This window comes from Corylus avellana, chromosome ca4, assembly GCF_901000735.1.
Source record: "Corylus avellana chromosome ca4, CavTom2PMs-1.0".
In the NCBI taxonomy this organism is placed as follows: Eukaryota; Viridiplantae; Streptophyta; class Magnoliopsida; order Fagales; family Betulaceae; genus Corylus; species Corylus avellana.
Genome location: NC_081544.1, coordinates 231,656 through 239,077, shown reverse-complemented (window position 1 = coordinate 239,077; position 7,422 = coordinate 231,656).

Genomic DNA, 7,422 nt, shown 5'->3' with positions numbered 1-7,422 from the left:
CTCTTAGCCGAATAATGAATTGTTGTTTTGAAGAAAGTCTTGCAAGGCTTTCTATATCATAAAAACAATGAGAAAAAATTCATGTTGCAAAGGTTCGACGAGAAGTGGAAGGTATTTGTTGATACTATAAAAAAAGTAGAAGATATTGATAATCTATATTCATAATATTGAGTAACAAAAACATTTTTTGAGCTATAACAATTTTAATTTCGAATTTTTTAATACCTCGGTGCTATATTACATTAATTTATTTGCTGAGCATTGCAATAACTTTTTGGGGAAACTTTACTAAGGACCCCAAAACTTTCACCCGTTTTGAAATACCCCCACTGAACTTCAAAATCTCTCAATTTAGTCCCCTGAACTTTCAATTGCTTTCAATTTGAACCCCTCCGTCAGATTTTAAACATCACATAACGTTTATGCCCCTGACTTTTGTATAAAATTCCAACTTCTAAAACGTTTTTTTATTTAAAAAAAAACAAAAAACAAAAATCAGGGATATTTTGGTCTTTTTTTGAATTTTTAACGGTTAAAATTAATGGAATGGTCCAAATTGAGAGCAATTGAAAGTTCAGGGGACTAAATTGAGAGATTTTGAAGTTCAATGGGGGTATTTCAAAACGGGTAGAAGTTTGGGGGTCCTTAATGAAGTTTTTCCTAACTTTTTTGCATCTTCGCCAAACAAAGATGCGACTAACAAACCAGTTGCATCATGCCATCATGTAATTCCACATGTACAAACATCTAAAATCATATCATAAAACATAGAAGAAGAAAAAAATTAGGAATATGATGCTAAAAGTATAAAATTTGTTCATTTTATATTTCTAAGTTAAAGAAAAGTCATGTAGAAGTAGATTATTCATACCGTGATTGTGCAACAGCATTTGTTTCTATGTAATTTAGACAAGCAAATGTTTCATTAACTTCTACACATGTAGTTTTGCTACATTTTTTGCCGGCCATGTAACAAAAACGTTGTTGCAAGTTGTTGACAATGATTTTTGCTTTGACCCAAAAGATGGAGTGCTGCATTCATTGTTTGTTGGAGTTTATAATTTTGATGCAATTCTTTTTTCCAATAAGATAAATATAGAAAGTTGATTATATATGAGTTTGTAAGAAAGGATGTGTAAGATTTTTATACAACTCATCATGAACCAATAGCTGACTTTTCTTTTGTTTGCGGATGCTGCTTTTAAATTTCAGCATTCCAATTCATTTCGCTGAAAATTTAAGCATTATTGGAGAAACTACTCATTATCTTCCTTTCTGAATAAATGACCCATGCTTTGTTTCCTTATTTTCTTTTAAATTTTTATTCCTTCTTTTCTTCTTTCTTATTTTGTTCTATCTCAAATCCTGATATATGTGAAAAAACAAAAAGTTGGGAACAAACAGCATGAGACATTAGGAAAAGGAGAAAATAAATAAAAGCAAAGGAGAAAAGAAACAAAAGCAAGTGACTGTGTCATTTGTTTAGGTGAGTAAGTTTGAAAAATTGGAAAAGAAGAAGAAGAAATAAGGATATGAGTAAGTTTAATATATAATATGGGTGTGCTGTACGTTGAATGTGGGGTGAATTTTGTTAAAAAAAAAAAAAAAAAGGGATAAGTCATGTGAAAGTGGATATGTCGAAAATAGGGATCTGGACACTAACTCTATATATACAATTATTAATAATTGCTCAATATCTATCTAAATAACATGCATAGACCATTATGTTGCTGCATATGTATATGTAATCATCATACATCTTATTACAGAAAAGTTCAAAGATACTCATATTACAAGTTCTCTCTCTTAGGTCTTGCAAGATAGATAGTCTTATTGTGCTGTAAATATAAGAGTTTAAAAAGTATTTCAAGACATGATAAGTATGCTAATTCTTTCAAAAACATGTTGTACCCCTTGGGGACAATTGACGGATATAACATATGAAGCTGATACAAATTACTACACCTATGTTTTCCTTGCAAAATATGAATAAAATTTACCAGTAACCAAATAAAAAAATATAATATATGAAGCTACCATGAATACAGAATAAATTCAAAAAAATATTTGGCACTTGTTCTTCAAATTTACTATTCATTGAGCCAACAAAAAAATTGTAGCAACATTCTCAAAATTTACAATTTTAAAAAATAAATTACTTTTAGAAAAATATCCAGCAATACAAAATCACCAACATGAGGAAGCAAAACCCAGCAATACCCAATCACTAAACATGAGGAAGCAATATGCAACAACAACTCTTTAATTTGTTTCTCAGCTTCTCTCTATCTCAAGATCTCACTCTCCACTCGTCTCTCTCGATCTTACCTCTCTGCTTTGAACAATCAAAGAAACAGCCAAGAAAAAAAATTAAACAAAACCCATCAAATTTATCAAATTTCACATAGGAAAAATCGAAAATTTAACTGTAAAAGTCATACCCTGATCTCTTTGATATACCTCTATTTCAAACAAAACCCAATGAAGGAATGGTCAAAAACCCACCAAACTCAAGAAACCCAGAGAGCACAACAGAAATTAAACCCTCAACCACAAATGAAAGAAATTGAGATAATATAGAAACAATCCAGAGTTCCTCCTCAACCACAACTGCATAATCTGCAAGGTTCCGTCTAGTCCGACAACTCTTAATAGACTTTCAGAAGCTTAGTTGTAGCAACATCAAGCTCACTAACTAGCTTTGGAGAAAACAATGTCACTGGTTTAGGAAGCAAAAGTGTGGGCTTCTTGATCTTCATTGTATCATGATTTCTACCAATTGACTAGATTGAATCAGAACTCTCGCTGTTAGGAACTGCATCCTTGGATGAATAAGATGCTTCAAGGTTTATTTCCATGGATTCCCAATTTATTCTAAAAAAAAAAAAAAGCCGAAGCTAAGAAATTGCCATCAAACACATAAGCCTGGATCTTCCCCTTGGGGTTCTGAAACTCATAGAATGCATCATCAGCATTTTCTCTATTAATTGGGTATTGAATAGAGCAAAGCAATTGTACAAAGACATTGTCCCATAGATTCATTTGTTATTAACTCATTAGCAACAATATGTTTGTTCTCACAATATCAAACCTAACGAAGTCACTGAAAATTAGCACTTACCAAACTCACTTCTGATTCATATCACACATACTCCATAATTTTTTTTTTTTAAAAAAAAAAAAAACCCATACTCATCGTTGACCCACACACACACACGAAACACCCACAAAAAAGAAATTCCCACAAAACTCAACCCAAAAATCACCTAAGCAAAATACTACCAATTAGCATGATTTATGTGCTTAATAATCACCGGGTATAACGTAATTATAATATAAAATAAAAATTGAGAAACAACTCACCATCTTCATAACATTCTTCTTAGATCTCCATAAAGCATTTCTCTGTTGAAACACCATGACTTTGGAGGCAAAGAAATCATCAGTCTTTGTCAGATTTGAGCTCCTCCAGTCATCTTCAAAGGTGCCAGCAGATCTCTTCTGCTTGAGGAACCCAGCTTTGTACCATTTCTGCTTTGTCTCAGGATCTAAGCAAGAGAAGAAAAATCTGTCTCTGAACCCATTAACCCATCCAAACTCACCGCCCCAAAATCCATCTAGAAAGCCCACCAAAAACTCACAAAATTACCAAGCTGGGGAAATGGAACATTGGATCGTTGGAAAAAAAGATAGAGACTTGAGGGGTTGGGTGGAGGTGGAGTGGCATTGCAGTTTTCTCAAAAAAAAAAAAAAAAAAAAAAAATTGCTCCACCTTTTCTCCTGCATTTCTTCTCTAAGTCGTAGATTTTCTTTTTTTACTCCTTTCTCCTCCATTCCGTCTCTGAATACAAAATCGATTTAGGTAGATTTTGTTTTTACTTTTTGTACACTTCTGCAACTGAAAAAAAAAAAAAAAAAAAAAAATCCTACTTTTCTTTTTTGCCCATTCCTTTTGAATCACCCATTAATCTTGCCTATTTCTGAAGCTTCCTTCATAAAAGATCAAAAGATCTCTAAAAAAGTTTGACTCTTTACCTACTCAGGGGGCAAAATGGTAATTTAAATATAAAAGACAAAAATATTCGGACAACTTTTTAAATTCATTAGATTTAGGAAGGGCAAATTAGTAGTTTCGCAATATAAATAAATGTCAAAAGACAAAAATAAACTTATATAACTAAATCATTAGGAACAAAGAGTAAGGATAAAATAGTAAATTTAAGTAAAAGACAAAAATATTCAGACAACTTTTTAAATTTATTAGATTCAGGAAGGACAATTAGTAGTTTTACAATCTAAAGAAATATCAAAAGACAAAAATAACCTCATCTAACTAAATCATGATGAACAAAGAGTAAGGATAAAATAGTAAATTTAAAGTGGAAAAGAAAAGTTACTATTTGGCATGCATTCCCACTTTTTATATTTCTTGCCCATTCCTTTTGAATAGCCCATTAATCTTGTCCATTTATGAAGCTTCCTTCATAAAAGACCAAAAAATCTCTCAAAAAGTTTGACTCTTTACCTACTCAGAGGGCAAAATAGTAATTTAAATATAAAAGACAAAAATATTCAGGCAACTATTTAAATTCATTAGATTCAGGAAAGACAAATTAATAGTTTCGCAATCTAAATAAATGTCAAAAGACAAAAATAATCTTATCTAACTAAATCATTATGAACAAAGAGTAAGGATAAAATAGTAAATTTAAGTAAAATTTAAAGTGCAAAAGAAAAGTTACTATTTGGCATGCATTCCTACTTTTTATATTTCTTGCCCATTCCTTCTGAATCGCCCATTAATCTTGCCCATTTCTGAAGCTTCCTTCATAAAAGACCAAAAAATCTCTCAAAAAGTTTGACTCTTTACCTACCCAGACGGCAAAATGGTAATTTAAATATAAAAGACAAAAATATTCAGATAACTATTTAAATTCATTAGATTCAGAAAGGGCAAATTAGTAGTTTCGCAATCTAAATAAATGTCAAAAGACAAAAATAACCTTATCTAACTAAATCAATATGAACAAAGAGTAAGGATAAAATAGTAAATTTAAATAAAATTTAAAGCGCAAAAGAAAAGTTACTATTTGGCATGCATTCCCACTTTTTATATTTCTTGCCCACTCCTTCTGAATAGACCATTAATCTTGCCCATTTCTGAAGCTTCTTTCATAAAAGACCAAAAAATCTCTCAAAAAGTTTGATTCTTTACCTACCCAGACGGCAAAATGGTAATTTAAATATAAAAGGAAAAAATATTAAGACAACTTTTTAAATTCATTAGATTCAGGAAGAACAAATTAGTAGTTTCGCAATCTAAATAAATGTCAAAAGACAAAAATAACCTTATCTAACTAAATCATTATGAACAAAGAGTAAGAATAAAATAGTAAATTTAACTAAAAGACAAAAATATCCAGACAACTTTTTAAATTCATTAGATTCAGGAAGGGTAAATTAGTAGTTTTACAATCTAAAGAAATGTCAAAAGACAAAAATAACCTCATCTAGCTAAATCATAATGAACAAAGAGTAAGGATAAAATAGTAAATTTAAAGTGCAAAAGAAAAGTTACTATTTGGCATGCATTCCCACTTTTTATATATCTTTAAGTATATATATACAATGGCCAGCCAGGGCGTGGCTGAACCACCCCAATGGCCTATGGGGGTGGTTCGGCCAACCCAATCTTGCAAAAAGGGGGTGGCCAAACCACCCCCAAGAGCCTTAGTGGTGGCTCGGCCACCCCCTTTGGGCCAGGTTAAAAAAAAAACAAAAAAAAAAAGGGTTGGCCCTTGGGAGTGGCCGAACCACCCCCAAGGGCCATGGGGTGGCTTCGGGCACCCTTTGCCCCTGGCCGGCCATTGGGGGTGGCTTGAGCCACCCCCCCTACCCAAAATGGGGGTGGCTGGCCACCCTTTACTTTTTTTTTTTTTTCCTTAATTTTTTTTTTTAAAAATTTAAAATAATATTTTATTATTATTTTTATTAGTGGGATATGTGCCACATTTGTGATTATAGGATTTCTGAGATGAAATCCTAACTATAAACTGAATATTCTCAAATCTATAATGGACTGAAGAGGATTCTGTTCCCTTTACTTTGATGGCAACAAATTGTAACTACTGAGCATTCTTAAAGTCGGGCATAAATGAGCTTCAAATATAAAGATTGCCTAAGTATTGGGTTTTTATTACAATGCTTATGATTATTAAAAAAAAAAAAAAAAAAAATTCTCTTTTCTCTCCTCTCTCTTCTCATATATATAATATAATTAAAAACACAAATATTTTAATGATATAAAGAATGATTAAGGAAAGCTATTGAAGTGTATTTTGACGTAAGGAAACAAAAAGTAATTTGAATCTTTAAATTTAGAGAAAATGAAGAGGAAGCTACTAGAAATGCACCCTAACCATAAACCCTCTCGATGTCTATTGAGGGAAGAGGATCTTCTCCAGTTCATTTTGGACTGGAGAATATCCAGTTAATGATCAGGATCTTTAAAAGTTATCTTGCAAGTTATAAATGGGACTCGTCTCAGTTAATAAAAAAAAAAACAAGCCAAAATATTATATATTTTTTAAAAAATATAAAAAATTGCAGGGTGGCAATCTAACAAGTGGCACGGACTAATCTAGTTGGGGCCTGGTGGTTTGGCCACCCTGGACAAATGGGCTGGCCTAGGGGGTGGTCGGCTGTCTCTATCAGCTTTCCCCTTTGGGGTGGTCCTGGGCCACCCCAAGGGCTGTGGTAAACGATATATATATATATATATATATATATATATATATTAATTTGGGTTTAGGGGGTGGCCGGGCCACCCCCAAGTGCCATGGGGGTCGTCCAGCCGCCCCCTATGGCTAAGCCAGCCACCCCCTATTTTTTATTAATTTATTTATTATTTTTTTAATCTGAAATATTAATTTTTTTATTATTTTTTTGTAGTGGGATATGTGTCCTATTTGTGGCGGTATGATTTTTAAGAATAAATTACAGCCATGAATTGAATATTCCCTAATCTATTATGGACTGAAGAGAATCCTATTCCGTCTATTGAGAGGGGTTAGAATAATATTCACGTGTGGTCCAAAGACAAATTAAATTGTTATAACAGAAATAGCAAAAGGGTAATAAGAAAAGGAATAAGAGAGAAGCGAAGAAAAAAGGAGAAACAAAAAAGGTTTAAAGAAAGCTCAAATAATCTTGTCATTTGGTAAAGAATTATGTAGAGTTCTCTCTCTCTAGCCCCCTCCCCTCTCTGCTAGGGTTTCATCTCTAGCCGCCGTCAGAGGGGGAGAACATTTGTTCTCCCCCTCCGGCCCTCTTCCCCTCTCCCTCTTCTGCCTCCCTCCTCCCCTTTCATCACCCTCTTTCGCTTAGCGAACTAGCCTATTTACCTGATGCCCTTAGCTCTTT